The following is a 16,463-nucleotide window of genomic DNA, read 5'->3' as shown; positions in this document are numbered from 1 at the left end:
GTTCTGAAAAGACAAAGCATAGAAAGGTACTGCATTATCAGACCAGTGCTGAAATACAAATAGTGGAATTCATCGATAACCCGCTACACACGACACATAGAGCAAATTATTTAGAGTTTGCTATGATAATTTAAAGTTGACTGTTACTCTTCTATCTCAACATAACTCATGTAATTTACTTATTTAGGCTACTCAGTTTCTTCTCTATATATTCAATCAGGGCAAACAACGCACCTGCTATTATATTCCGCCACCTGTGCACGAGGTGTCAGGCTTCTGGCGCGTGCATACTCTGACTGAAAGGACTTCTATCTAACTGTAGGCCACACCCTCTAACCCACCTGTCAATCATATTGACTGACGTTAACATCGTCGTGAATAGTCTTCCCATATAATAACTATATCCATATAACTTTATATTTATCAGCATTGTAGGCTATTTAGTTAGGTTAGATAAACCTTTATAGGTCAATAGTCAAGACTATCTCGTGGAGAAGTGAGGTGTTGACAGTAAACAAGAGGGGGTTGTTGGATAGGAGGCGCAGAGCTTTCACACAGGTCACAAATCAATTTGAAACAGACTATTTTAATGCAAACCTCAAAATGTAGCAAGTAGCTATAGAGCCAGTAGCTACTATATGTATTAACATTAGCAATAAAATAAGCCTGCTTGGTGCAGATTAAAGATGTTACTAATGTTTTCATTTGAATGTGTATCTGTTTTATACTTGTTTGTTTGAGGGCTATGCAACCTTTCCAAAAAAATGACACAGTAAACTATTAAAATCAACCAACCAATCAATCTATTTACCAATCAATCAACAAGCAAACCTAAAAATCATGAAAATGATCATCATGGAACTTTTGTTATTTATTTATTTATTTATTGCCAGTTTTCAGATAAAATTACTCCACATTTTGATAAAGTTTGAATTAAGATTAAATTACGATTATTTATTTTGCTTATGCTCATCTTAACCCTTTAATGCATACCTCGGGTCTTTAGTGACCCGGGACCTCATTCCACCCCATGTACCTCATTCATTTTTTTGGAGTTATGCCCACACCTCTTAAGTGTTCCTCAACCTTTCTCTTCTGAATAGAAAAAAGTATTTTTTATAACTGCTTAATTACCAAAAGTGTATTGGGTCATTAAAGACCTTAGATATGTAATAGGGTCGGGGTTTATTTTTGCATCCAAAAATAATATTTTTTATAATTATTTCATTTCTACATAAGTTTACTATCACAGGATATCTGTTTCTTTGTTTATAACAAGACAAATGATAACTATATTCACACAAATTACTGCTATATCAAGATAATTTTCTGTGTGACAGTGGTGAATTATTATTATCCCATATGCATGTACACATACATAATATATTATGAATACGAGTGACTGACTTGATTTACATTTGACATTGCTATTTGATGAAGAAGCAACATGGAAGTAAACTACAGCAAGCGTAACACATGAATATTATGATATGACTGTTGTCATTAGGGTGTACTACTGAAATAATGTACGTTGTGTGTCTATCTACACTCAAAAAGTGCCTGAGAAAATACATATGTGTAGCTTCTGTGTATCTTATGTATGTGTAGATTATGTGTTATGTGTAGCTCAATATGTGATTGACAGCCAGTTGCGTCTCATGAAATTTCAGTGTGGAAGTAATAAATCCTGTTCTATATTTGCTGCATCATCTCTTTGATTTATAAAAATAAAACATAAAAATATATCAGAATATATACTATTCTATTTTTATTTTTTTTCCAAGTTATCTTGAAACTGTTTTGGAAATCAGACACTATCTGGGCATTTTGTAGATACATTTGTGGTAGTGTAACATTTGCAGGAAGAGTCGAAGAGCAGGATCAAAGTGCAGCTTTGATTTAATCAGAAAATGACTCCAGATACAAAACTTGGAAAAAACAGGAACAAAACTAAAACTCAGAAACAGAACAAACAGAACATCCATGGGGGTAACAGGAAACAAGGACATTATATACACTGGGGCAAACGAGATACAGCTGGGAACAATCAGGGCAGGAACCAGGAATGGAGACACAAGAAGGTAAACAAAACTTCAAACTAAAATTCTCTTAAACACCTAGCAATCTCTGGTGGCCGCTAGGGCAAAAGTCTCTGGTGTGACAGATAGAAATACGTGCTGGGTCTCAAAAGAACAGAGTATGTAATATGTTTGACAAAACACCCATGCATTTAAGGGTTAAAAAACGTAATCAATAGTTTGAATACTTAAACAGTTGGCTAGCTTCAGGCTGTGACATCCCAAGCTTCAATCTGTGATTGATTGGGCAATATATTAGATTGATTGGCTGGGCCTTCCTTGAAGAATTATGCTTTTGTCAGTGGCTTTTAATGAGATGTTTAGTTAAGTTTATTTCTTTTAGGCCTATTGGATTTACACAACCTCAATTGCCCTGTGAATAACAACGGAAGGAAAGCAACAGCGTTGACTTCATTGGGATTCATGGATGAAGATGTTTTTACTGATTAGAACATTACAATATCACTCTTGGTGGTACATTATGCTGATTGAACACATGTACACACATATGCAAATGCATGTTTAGACAGTAGCACACAAAAAGTAAACACAAATGCATTACTCAACAGAGTAATGACTTTAATCATATTATCCATGGGGAAATCATTTAACGAGGAGCGTGACATCTTCATTGACTTTTTTAAAAGGTTTTCATTTTGTTAGGTCCCTATGGTAAGTCAATTCCTAAAAGAATTAATGGGTGTTATGAAAAAATAATTTGTAATTTGAGATATTTTCTCATTATGCAAGGTATTGATTTCACTCTCTTCATGCCAAAAAACAAACATTTCTTACCCAGAAACTAGTTAGCAAAGATATTGTATAACTTTTCACAGAACCTTTAAATACTGTGTGTGTAATGAGTGAATTTTGTTGGTTTTTATTGCTTAACTTGTGAATTAAAATTGCATGCAAGAACATCAAACAAAATAATGTGTATACTGTACTTTCATTTCAGTATAATATTTTCATAGCTGGAGATTAGGCAGCATGGATTATAAACCCTCACATAATTCATTTTGTACCCACCATGTATGATTAATAATCTACACATGCCGATAAAAACACGTCTCACATTTCCTCTCCAAAGCTGTATTTCTGAACTAAAAAGTCCTCATACAGTTTTTAAAAGTGCATTCTTCTTCATCACTCTCCACACCTCTCAGGCAGTCACTGGGTTTATAGTCAGATCTCTCATTGTCCAGCTGCTTTAGAAATCACAGCAGTATGTAAATCTTAGTTTTTTCAATGTTAAAACCTTTATCCATGCTGTGTGTCTTTGGTCTCTCCGTCAAAATACATAACCTCTGCAGGAACCCATATTGGGCTGATGGATATTAATGCCCACAGAGTTCCTGAGCTGTTTCAGCAGCATCCACAAAAGAAGTCCCATCAGCACCAGCAGGACTGTGAAGAGCCCCACATACACAGTTAGGTTCCAGCCCCATCCCACTGTAAGAGGCAAGGAGGTGGACGACACCAGGAACCTCCTCGGGGAGGGCATCAGCAATTCTTTAGACAATTCCCTGTCGAGGCAGATTGGTGTAATATAGTTGTCCTGATGTATAAGATTTATCCATGACAGGTGTCCTGACTTCAGTCCCTCTTTCATTAAATATTTATTTATTATCCATGAGGAATGCTGGTGTGTCTATTTGGTGCTTTACAAAATGAGAATGATGCTTGAAGTCCTCTCTGCAGCTGCACCCCCTCCTGTTGTTGGGTTATATCCATGCCCCTTTATCTACGCATCTGTTTGTGTGTGTGTGTTGCCCACATTGTGAGGACCAGCCAATGGTCCTGATGAAGAAAATGGCTTAATAACCAACTAAATTATATCTTAATGAAATTCTAAAAATGCAGAAAGGTTTGTGTATAGGTTAGGTTTAGAGGTAAGGGTACGATTACGAAAATGAAAATATAATTAGCTCAATATAAAAAAAGTAAAAAAAAAAATAAAAAAAGAGAGAGAGAGAGAGAAACAACAACTGTGTGTGTGCACCCTGGCCTGGTTTAGCTGAAATGTGTCCAAAACCATTCTAAAACCAGCCAAATTTACCCAGCTAGCTGAAGCTGTTTTCTTCTGTAGACTTTTAACTCCAAAGTATTTTTATTGGAGTGCATTAAAATACAGACACATTAAAGGCAGCTGTTGTCACTTTTATAACAAGAGATGTCAGCCCTACCTATTAAGCAACATAAGCAGCAGCATAGGGCCCCGCGACCACCAGAGGGCCCCCTACCACGGGTTCATTATTTGCACTAAGTGTAAATAGCACTGGCAAAACAGCCCAGTTATCCGCATGGAAATAGTCCGATGGAACCTGTCAAATCTCGAAAAAAATATGATATAAGCGTTGAAGAACAGGCATGGAGACATAAGTATGTGAATTTGACAAGTCCAAGATAGAGATAGAGTTCCCCTTTTGCCTGTTTCACACTTCTCCCCATTTCCATCCCATGTAAGTGAAGACAGACAGTTGCTGTATGCTGTCAGCCATCTAAGAGTCGTTTATTTTAAATGTAAAAAAGACCACAAAAGGTGTAAATAAAATGTCTAAGGGGAGTGTGATATAACGGAAAGTAATTTTGAAAAAGTTGGGACAGTATGAAAAATGCTAATAAAAACAGAAAGGAGTGATTTGTAAATTATATTCACCCTTTGCTATATTGAAAGCACTACAACTAAACATTATATGATGTTTTACCTTGTGAATTTGATTTTTTTTTAATTTTTTTATGTACAGTCATTTCAAATCAGACGATTGCAGCATGCAGGGCCGTTTCTAGGCATTGGTGAACTAGGTGGTTGCCTAGGGCGCCACTAGCTGTGGGGGGGGCAATGAGGAGGAATCTAGTTTTAAAGAATAGATCAAAACAGATATAAACCTTTAGTGTGTCTTTTCAGTTACTTATTCCTGATTACTGTAAGTGCTGAACATGTGATATTTGCCAGAATGTCTCCCTCACCCAGACATTTGAACTGTTCTCAACAATAATTAATCAAATTCAGATAAATTCTTCAAAGACATTTCTTTCCTAAGAACTTAAAACACATTTTCAATTCATTTGGTATTTGTGTGTACAATTTTGATATGTTTTGATCAGGGATGCAAAATCATGAGAGGTGAAAAAGGAGAGAAAGTCATAGCAGGTTTTCCAGGGCATTTTTTCGGTTGATTTTTGTACTGTTGTTGTATTCAAAACTTTTTTTTCTTAAATGATGAAGGTTTAAGTTCCGTTCACCTGGGGGAGGGATATTTTTTCAGCTTCAATACAGAACAGAACAACATATAGGATGTCCTGGCTAATATAGTACAGTTCGCATTTGCAGCCATGTAAACCAAGGGATTTCTATGTCAGTATTGACAGCTATTCCTGCTCCCACCAAATGATGAGTGTCACGGTCCTGTCACTCTGTCAATCTGGGTTTCTGTCTGACAGGACCGTGCCCTTATCGTCCCATGTCTGTCTTGTGTTTTTGGTCGGTCTTGGTGTCGGGATCCGGACACTCATGTTCCATGTCTTGTCCTGTATTGGTGTGAGTGCATTGCACTTATTAACTTGGTGGCATGCACTCTTGTCAGTAATCTATGTCTGTCTTTCGCGACTGCGGACACACGTTGCGCTCGCTTTGCGCTGCGCACGCGGGTTGTGAGCTGTCTTCATGTTGTGCTGTGGTTCAGTCACTTCGGTCTGAGATGTCGTGTGTATGTGTGGCCGAACTCTCACACAGGTGTCCTGTCTTGGTTTTGTCACCTGTTGCGTGCATCGCGTGGCGTTTGCCTCGCGATGTATACTTAGGCTTCATTTAGTGTGAGAAGGCAAAGAAATGCCATGTTTGGCGTTGCTATTCATTCTTGTTTGCCGGTTGGCATGGACGTATATTGCCTTATTGCCTTGGCAATGTGAGCTCATGCCATTCGGGTGTTTCGTTGTCTTGTGAGAGCACGTGGCTTTGTTTTGTTTCTGTATCACTGCGTGCCTCTCTGTCTTGCGTCATACACCGCCTCCTTGTTTGACCATTATTAGTTCATTTGTTACACCTGCCCTGCGGTAACCTGTTTGATTTCCTTCCCTATTTTAGTCTCCTTGTGTGTGCTGTCCAGGGCCAGTTTATCTTGTGTGCTTGTTTATTCAAGTTGGTCTTGCTGTCAGTTTCCTGTCTTGTTTGATCCTGTTATTCCCAACCCGGTCCAGTCTGTCCTGTTCCTTGCTGCCTTCTGCCCCAGCTCTGGTTTATTCGTTTTCCCCTACGGGGTTGTTTATGTTTGTTTTCGGTTCGTTTTTGCCCTTTTTGTTATTTTAATAAATCCTCTGTTTTTTATAACTTTGCGCTTGGGTCTTGAGTCTCATCATTCCCACTGAACGTGACAGATGAGGGCCACAAATTTCTTTGTGCACTAAGGCTAACTCATTTTAACACATTTTAATTTGAACAAATTTTATCTAACCTAGCTAATGTGATTTCTGTGTGGCTCGTATTACCTTCAGATTCTCAGGTCCTTTGATAATGAGAGCATCTTCACAGCTGGAAGGCATAAATTCCACTGAACTTGTTTCATTTTTCGCTTTTAAAAAGTGAATAATGTCAAAATATCCAAGAAAATAATGCATGTTCTTCTGTGGCTATCGCGAAGAAGCAGCTGTTTGCCTCGAGAGCAGAGTGCTGATGTTCTTCCGTGGCCATCACGAAGAAGCAGTTGTTTGTGTGCTGATGTGAGACAGGTGTTATTTGTGCATGCGACAGTAGGAGGCGCTCCTGACTCAAGTGAGTCATGAGAGAGAACCTGAAGAGAATGCATCTAAACCATCTCTCACTCTAAACAAACAGATGTTTGTATCACTTTATGTCAGGAATATTCAAAATTTCTTTTCAGAAATTAAAAATTGTAATCCTAACAGTAATCCCAATTTTTGAAAATGTAACTGTAATCTTATTACGATGGGTTTTTACATAACTGTAATGGATTACAGTTACCTATTTTTGTATCCTGATTACCTAACAATGTTAGAAGTAATATGTTACTCCCCATGCCTGGGCAATCAGGTCATAGTATGTAAGGAGCCTCCAAAAACAGCCTAGTCCTTCAAGAGCAAGGATCATTCAAGACTTGTCAATTTGCCAACAGATGCTTCAGCAAATAAGATTTTGGGCCTTTCACCCTCTACGGTGCACAATATAGTTAAAAGATTCAAGGAATCTGGTCAAATCTCGGTGCATAAAGGGCAAGACGAAAACCACTTCTGAATGCGCATGATCTCTGATCCCTCAGACGTCACTGTCTTAAAAAACATAATTCATCTGTAATGGATATCATGAACATGGGCTTGAGATAACTTTAGTAAACCTTTGTTAGTCAACACCACTCGCCGCTGCATCCACAGATGCAAGTTAAGAATTTTCAGCAGGACAACTTTAAACCACATACTGGCCGAATAAGCAGAGAGTGCGGGTGCTAGATTGGCCTGCCTGCAGTCCTGACCATCTCCAATTGAGAATGTGTGGCACATTATGAAGCACACAATACGGCAACAAAGACCCTGTACAACTGTGTAGCTGAAGACCTCTATAATGGATGAATGGGGGATAATTCCACTTTTTAAACTTAATAAACTTGTGCCTTCAGTGCCTATATGCTTAATAAGTGCTATTAGAGGCGTGGCGCCATGCGAGGTTCGGACGTGTGAATGGCGAGCTCTGCGCACTTTGCTAGTTTTAATACTTTTTGTGTCATAAACCGGTGAGATTCGATACACCCTGATTCTTAACTGTTCTTGGAAGACAATATGTCAAAGAATTAAAAATCCTCAGGCTCTGGAGACATTAAAAGACACTTAATTGCTCAAGCTGATGCCCCTGAGCAGCAGGCCGCAAGCCCGGGAGCTGATTTGGCCGGTGAAGTGAAGGAAATTCGGCGAGAATCGTTGAATGTGTCGGCAATGCTGACGAAGGTCGTTGCTGACTTGGAGGATCTTGCTGTAATACGTCAATCGATCACTGCCACGGAGTGAAATTCACTGAGGTGGTTACAAGATTGGGGGATGTCAAGAAACGGATCAGTTATCTGGAGTCATTGGAGAGGGAATTAGCTGCTAAACCACTAGTGACCAGGGTGGATTTGGAGCGCATCTGGGAGAAGCTGGAGGATTTGGAGAACCGTAACCGGCAGAATAACATCCGAATTGTTGGAATTCCTGAGGATGAAAAAGGTCAGGATATGGTGAAATTCCTGGACGGGCTCTTCCCGAGTCTGCTCGACATAACAGGCCATAAGCTGGAAATCAAGCGAGCTCACAGGGTTCCGGCTTGGCAATTCGCTGAGGGAGACAGGCCCCAATCAATTCTGGCCACATTTCTGAGATCATCCGATAAAGATCTCATGTTACGCGAGGCGAGGAGTAAAGGAAGTCTTTCTTGGAAGAACCACAGCATTTTCCTGTTCCCAGACTTTGCAAATTTGACAAGAGAGAAACATAATCGGTTCAAGGAATGCAAGAAACTCTTATATCAACAGAAGGTCGCTTTTGCACTGATGTTCCCGGCCAAACTGAGAAGAGATGCTAAGGATGGCCGCAAAATATTTACATGTCCCAGCAAGTGATATCCTTCATAAAGTCAATGGACTGAGTTATCTTGTGGTATTCACATTGCAGCCAAGTGAGCCTGACTCACTGAACATTCACTTGACTGTCCGAGGAAACTGAGCGCCTTTTTTGTTTGTGCTGGTTCCACATAGAGGCTGGAGTTGCTTTGTGTAGTAGCACTCCTTTGGGACAATATTGTGGATGAATCTGCACGTTCTTTGTGCTTATGCCTCCTATTGGTTGGAGTTTGTTTTGTGGAGTATTTCTTGTAGGACATTGGAGTGACTGAGTAATTTGTTGCACTCATGTAGCAGTCAAATGGGCTGGCTCACTGAACATTCGTTTGACTGCCCGAGGAAACTGAACAGGTTTTTTTTTTTTTTTTTGTGCTGGTTCTGCTAGCGGCTGGAGCTTGTTTTGTGCAGGAACAACACTTTGGGACAGTTATGTGGATGAATCTACACATTCTTTGTGTTTATTCCGCCTATTGGCTGGAGTTTGTAGATTATCTTAGGTTGTGTAATTCTGTCTCACAAAACTTGTATAAAAACACCAGACTTGAGCAATCCGATGGCAAAGTTGTCATGGGGGCTCTCGTAGGCATACAAGGACTGTTTGAGTTTAGAGGGATAGACGCCAGTTGGTGCTGTCGTGTGCGGGATTAATCCGCACATTTTTCTTTTTCTGTTTGTTTGATTCGGGGGGAAGTTTGGGGTTTGATTGTTGCACTAATGTTGGAATGTGGTATTTATAGTTTTATTTTTGAGACACAGTCTATTTTTTCAAATATGTCAAAATGTCAGATGTTAATATGAGTGGACTGTCTCTCTCCACGTGGAATGTGAATGGGTTGGGGTACCCCATAAAAAGAAGGTAGGTTATTTCTTTTCTTAAATGTAAGAAATATGATATAGTGTTTCTTCAATAAATGCATCTTTCCCCACAGGAAGCTGAAAAATTTGGGAAGCTATGGGGTGGACATTTGTTCTTTAATGCTGGCTCAAGTAAGAGCAAGGGAGTCATTACACTGATAAGTAAGCATCTACAATTCAAATGTCTCAAACAGATTAAAGATAAATTAGGAAGAGTCATTATTGTTTTAGCAGAAATTCAGGGGCAAAGGTTGATTTTGGCTAATATTTACACACCTAACACTGATGATCAGGGTTTTTTTTATAGATCTTGAAGGGATGTTGCAAGCCGCAGGCACCCCTCACAATTTAATATTGGGAGGAGACTTTAATCTACTGATGGACTCAGTCCTTGACCATAGTGAAGCAAAAGTGTGTTAACACCCTAGAGTAACACTGACGCTTCACAGGATGTGTAAAAATCTTGGTCTTACAGATATTTGGAGACTTTTGAACCCATCTGATAGGGACTATACATTTTTTCATCAGCCCATAAGATTTATTCTAGAATAGTTTAAAAAAAAAAAAATTTTTTATATCTAAGTCCCTCATTTCATCTGTTGTTGATTGCTCAGTTGGAAACATCTTAGTCTCAGATCACACCCTGGTGAGTTTAGAGATGTTGTCACATACAGAGAAAAATAAATCATATAGTGGGGCTTCAATGTATCCCTTTTGCAAAATCCTGAATTCCAACAAATGATAAAGACTGAAATCAATATTTATATGGAGACCAACTGGTCCTCTGTATCCTCTGTGGGCGTGGCTTTGGAGGCACTTAAGGCGGTTCTAAGGGCTCGGATCATACAGTATGCCTCATTCACCAAAAAATCTAAAGCACGAGAGCTCATGGAGTCAGAGCTGAAGCACCGAATGTCGTCTGATGGCCTCAGAGAATTGACCCAATTGAAATACAGATATAATAGTATTTTGTCACGGAAGGTGGTGTTTTGGCTATTCAGGGCAAGACAGTCATACTTTGAGACGGGGACAAAGCAGGGAAGCTTTTGGCTAGATATATAAAGCAGAGAGAGTCTTTTTCAACCATTCCCTCAGTGAAATCTGCTGGTGGTAAAAATATTTACCTCGGCCATTGATATTAATAATGCTTTTAAAGAATTCTATCTTGATCTCTATAGTTCCACATCTTTGTCTACTGATGAAGATATTAGAAACTTTGTGGAACCATTAGAACTCCCTAATCTGATAACTGAGCAAAAAAATTCTCTTGATTCTGAGAAAACCTTGGAGGAGCTTGGCGAGGTAATTAAGGCCTTGCCTATGGGCAAGGCTCCGGGGCCAGGCAGCTTTACCGCTGAATTTTTTTAGATCTTATGCTACAGAACTGGCTCCACTTTTGTGAGACGTTCATACAGAATCATTAAAGAATGGAAAGCTTCCGCCAACCATGACACAAGCTCGGATCAGTCTGATTCTTAAAAAGGACAAAGATCCAAGCGAGTGTAAGAGTTACTGTCAAATTTCCCTGATCCAGCTAGATGTAAAAATATTGTCACAAATTCTGGCTAACCGATAACGTAAAGTTATGACATCTCTTATACATATAGATCAGGTGGGGTTTGTTTGGGGCTGCAGCTCTTCTGATAACATTAGGCGTTTCATCAATATCATGTGGTCAATGGTGAATGATCAGACACCGGTCGCTGCAATCTCACTTGACGCCAAAAAGGCCTTTGATATGGTAGAATGGGATTACCTTTTAAACATTTTGGAAATATACGGGTTTGGGAATACTATTATTTGGATGGATTAAGTTACTTTATAGACACCCGGAAGTGGCGGTACAAACAAATGGATAGGGGCACCCGGCAGGGTTGCCCTCTTTCCCCATTATTGTTCTGTCTTGCCGTGGAACCATTAGCAGCCGCGATAAGAAGGGAAGATGATTTTCCAGCGGTGGTGGTGGGAGGTATGGCGCATAAGCTTTTGCTTTACGCTGATGATATTTTATTATTCGTCTCTGACCCCATTAGATCTATGCCTTGCCTCCACAGAATTATTAATTTGTTTTCTAAGTTCTCAGGATACAGAGTCAGTTTTTCTAAATCCGAAGTTTTGGCTCTGACAGCGTACTGCTCAGTAACGGCTTTTCAGCCAGGCGCCTTCCAGTGGCCCAAACAGGGCATTAAGTATTTGGGCATTTTATTAGTTAATTTTGACACCTTAATAAAAAGGTTTTCGAGCGATGTGGGCAGGTGGACTTCATTACATTTATCTATGATTGGGAAGGTTAATGTTCTTAAAATGAATTGTATTCCAAATTTAACTACCTGCTACAATCTCTCCCTGTAGATGTCCCCCTCTCTTATTTCAAGCAATTTATTAGAATAGCAAAGTCCTTCATTTGGAATGGTAAGCGTCCTAGATTACTTTTCAATAAGTTACATAGGCCGACTGACAAAGGTGGGCTAGGCCTATCCAAGTTTTTGTTTTTATTATTATGCATTCGGTCTCAGACATTTGGCTCATTGGTCGCTTCCACCTGAGAGAGCCCCTCCCTGGTTTTGTATTGAACAGGACGTTCTTGCCACTATTTCGCCATTGCAAAGCCTTTCTATCAAACAAATTGGAGAAGTTACACCCCGTTATCTCGCATTTGCACTCGGTATGGACAAACGTGTCCAGACTGTTTAATTCCGACATTTATTTTAATGTTGCCTCTAGCATATGGCTGAACCCCAAATTATGTATTAATAAGTCCCCTTTCTGCTAGTCAGAGTGGATTGTGAGGTGGGTTACTACACTTGGAGACCTATATGAGAGTGGAGTGTTGAGATCCTTTGAAAATTTGGTTCAACATTTTGGGATTCCTGGATCTCAGTGCTGTGCCACCTGCTCTGTACTATTTTTGGGAATAGCCACAAAATAACAGAATACTTAAAGTAAATGAATACAGATGCAACAGCACGACACGGTATGAAAAAAATGGGACTTTACAGCTCTCAAAAGATTAAACTGAACGAAACAAACTGCACAAAGTGCCTTCAATGTTGTATCATGCGATAAAACCCTCTTAAAGAGACAGTAACCATTTTGCCTTTGTCCTGAACATTTACATTCCAAGTAAAAGAAAAGTACAAATGTGTTATTTTTAGTCTTTTATTTCACTCTTATCATTGTAAAATGGCACGTTTTTGAATGGCATGTAAAAATTTCAAAACAATCACTCAACCTTAATTGTTTCACTGGATCTGTTGCTATTTTAATTATCTAAAATACAAAGCACTGACCATTTAAAGTGTGAGCCTGTACATCTTGAAAGAGTTATAAACATTTACAGTTCTACAGTGTTATTATGTGCCTAGATAGTCTTTAAAATAAACTTAGTTTACCCAAATATGAAATTCCTCTCATCTTTTGCTCACCCTCATGCCATCCCAGATGTGTATGACTTTCTGTCTTCTGCTGAACACAAATTAAGCTTTTTAGAAGAATTTCTCAGTTCTGTTGGTCCTTTCAATGCAAGTGAATGGTGATCAGAACTCAGAAGGTACAAAAATCACATAAATGCAGCATAAAAGTAATCCATACAACTCCAGTGGTTTAATATATGTCTTCAGAAGCGATATGTTAGGGGTGGGTGAGAAACAGGTCAATATTGTTTTTTTTTTTTTTTTTTTTTTTTACTATAAATTCTCCTCCCTGCCCAGTAGGGGGCAATATGCTTTTGTAAATCACCAAAAACAGAAGAAGAACTCTTAAGAGAGAAGAGTGCTTATGAAAGTGAAAGTGGAGATTTATAGTAAAAAATGACTTAATTATTTATCTGTTTCTCACCGCTTCTCATTTACTTGCATTGAATGGACCAACAGTTCTTCTAAACATCTTCATTCACGTTCTGCAAAAGAATGTCATACACATCTGGGATGGCATGAGGGTGAGGAAATGATCAAATATCCCTTTAACATTCACTTATTTTTACAACACATACAATGATGTCTTATGACAAAATGAAAATCTTAGTGAATTCCGTATGTGGTATAATGACATGGAGAGCTTAAATAATTTTCAAGTAATTACATATATTGCATATTTTTGCTGTGATCTTGTTTTATTGTTATCATCTTCACCTCCAACCCCCCTTTTGGGTGCGGGCTGACTTGGACATGACATCCCGGGCTGAATATGAATCCCACTCCGGTCCTGCACCCCCCTGTGACAGATGTGGCAGATACTCTGGTAAAGGTGATTACTGCTTTTGCAAAAGGTCATGAGGCATCAGTGTATTACTCCCTGCTAATTCAGAGTCTAGGGGATGGAGCTTTAACTTCTATTAAGAGATTATGGGAGAAAGATTTAAACTTGGTATTGGAGGAGGGAGAGTGGGCTAAGATTCTAAAAAATGTCAAGTCTGTATCAAGAGATGCGCCTTATGCAATTCAAGATTTTACATAGATTCTGTTGGACCCCCTCTAGATTGTATTGGCTTGGCCTTAAAGACACACCCACCTGCTGGTGATGCCAATCAGAAGATGGAGACACAACCTATGTTTTTTGGTGGTGTGTTAAGATCCAAGAATTTTGGCTGAAGGTTCAGAGTTTTATGTGTGACGTATTGGGCACTCAAATTTAATTTTGCCCCAGACTATGTATTTTGGACGATGGGGTAGTCATCAGTATGGGGGATAAACACATAAAAAATTGGGTTGTAACCAGTGTTATGACTGACTGACAGCTTATTTTAAGGGGATGGAAGTCAGCTGGAGCGCTTTCATTTCTGGAGTGGTGTGCAGAGATAGGGAGGTTGGCAGCTTTCGAGGAGGTGTCATGTAGAAGGCTGGGGTTTTTGGATTTGTTTGATAGGAAATGGGGTAGTTATTTAGCATTTTTGGGGGACTCTTGGGGAGGGGCTGTGGAGAGAGAAGTATAGTTTTAATTATGTATGATTATTATATTTTCTTCTTTTTTTCTTCTTCTTTTTTTTTTTTGGCGTATTATTATGTGTGACCACAGGGGTGTTCGTTGGGGGTCAGGGTGGGGTTGGTGATTGGTGGTTGGTGGGGAGGGGTAATAGTGGGGGTTAAATAAATAAATAAATAAATAAAAATAATAAGTGTTATTAGAAGAAATGGTGATGTTTCACAGTGGTAAACACTCGACTGTCCCAACTTTTTTGGAGTATTTGGCAATCATCTGATTTGAAATTACTGTACATTAAAAAACAAAGCAATAAATTTCACAAGGTAAAACATCATAAAATGTTTGTTTGTAGTGCTTTCAACATAGCAAAGGGTGAATATAATTTACAAATCACAACTTTTTGTTTTTATTTGCATTTTTCATACTGTCCCAACTTTTTTGGAATTGGGGTTGTAAACATGTGTTCTCACTGTGACTAGGAGGGCTCACTGAGGGTTTGGCACTGAAGCGACTCAGCATTTCACGGGCCCGTGGAGTGCAAGGGTCATGACGATGATGCGTTTACCCGCTTCCTGGACTTGCAATGACACCACTGTGCACATACTGTGAAGAAACTGGTCTCTCTAAAGTTTAATTTAAAGTCAACAGTGATGAGGCACCATTACGTGACAGATGCATTTCGTCCTGCCAGCGAAGTATTTAAGTTCCATCACAAAACTTATACTACTTACACTGAATATGTTGATATTTTATACACTGATTTATAATACATTATAAAACACTGCTGTGTGAATCGTATCTGCCCAAATTTAAACCAGGGTGCAAATAGCATGTACCACTATTTACACTGTGTAAATTACATAACCTTACCATAATTTGGGTGTGTTTGGTTATGGGACCTGTAGGTAGGGAGGCCCCATTGTGAAAAATCTGCTTAGGGCCCCTAAAATGCTAGGGCCAACCTTGCATTTTGGACTAAGAACTAAGTTGTAATAATTTCATTTACTAGTAGCTACTTAGGGCCAGTACTAGGATGCAATCTTTGGGGGGTCATTTTGATCTTTAGGATGGGCAGTTTGTCTTTTGTCAGACCTGGGTAGGGAGGGTAGGGAGCCCCCTTGATCGTTTTGGCATCCAACTGGAACTGGGGGTGCCCATTCACATAAAACCCAAAAAAGACAGAGAGAGAGAGAGAGAGAGAGAGAGAGAGAGAGAGAGAGAGAGAAACAATCAAGGAACCTGTATTAAGATACAGCAAAATAAAATGCCTGTAAATATTACCAAACATTCCTCCCACCCAAAACCCTCTCAAATCCACATAAAGAGTGCTATCTAGTCAGGTGGACTGAAGCGTATATAAAACTAGACACCATGTTTATCAAAATATGATATAAAACAACACCAAATCTCTTCAAATACAGAGAGTTTGTTTTTCAGGGTATACCTAAACCTTCTAGATGTAGGCTGAACTAGGCTACTGGTCAGTTCAGTTAGCCATAATTTTACTGATGGACTTCTGCCAAGGTCGTGTCTAGAAGGGATCCCTCTCTCGTCATGTTCTCGCACATGCGCATTCTGTTATGATGCTTTTGCTTTTTCCACTCGCATCTCAGCGTAGTAATGATGGAAAGCATTAGAAACTTAAATAATATCAATAATATAACATTATTATTATTATTATTATTATCATTATCATAGAGTGACTATTTGCACCAGGTGTAAATACCTGCCACACAGTGCGGCTATTTGCACTGAAATAGTCTGGTGGAATCAAAGAAATTAAAGACAAACTGTTTCTTGAGTGTCTCTGTAAAGGCGGATGACCTTGGTTCTAATCCACCTTTTGACCCAGTTTTCCCCATCCTGTTTCCTGTCTCCACTCTTAATATTTTTCTTAAATACCACTTATAATAATAAATTAAATGAATGTAAATGTTGATTTCCTCGCAGTGATTTGGTCACGATGAAGGTCAGAGAGTGGAGAGAAAGGTTTGATCTGTAGCAA

This window comes from Myxocyprinus asiaticus, chromosome 22, assembly GCF_019703515.2.
Source record: "Myxocyprinus asiaticus isolate MX2 ecotype Aquarium Trade chromosome 22, UBuf_Myxa_2, whole genome shotgun sequence".
Taxonomy (NCBI): Eukaryota; Metazoa; Chordata; class Actinopteri; order Cypriniformes; family Catostomidae; genus Myxocyprinus; species Myxocyprinus asiaticus.
Note: the sequence above shows the minus strand (reverse complement) of the source record.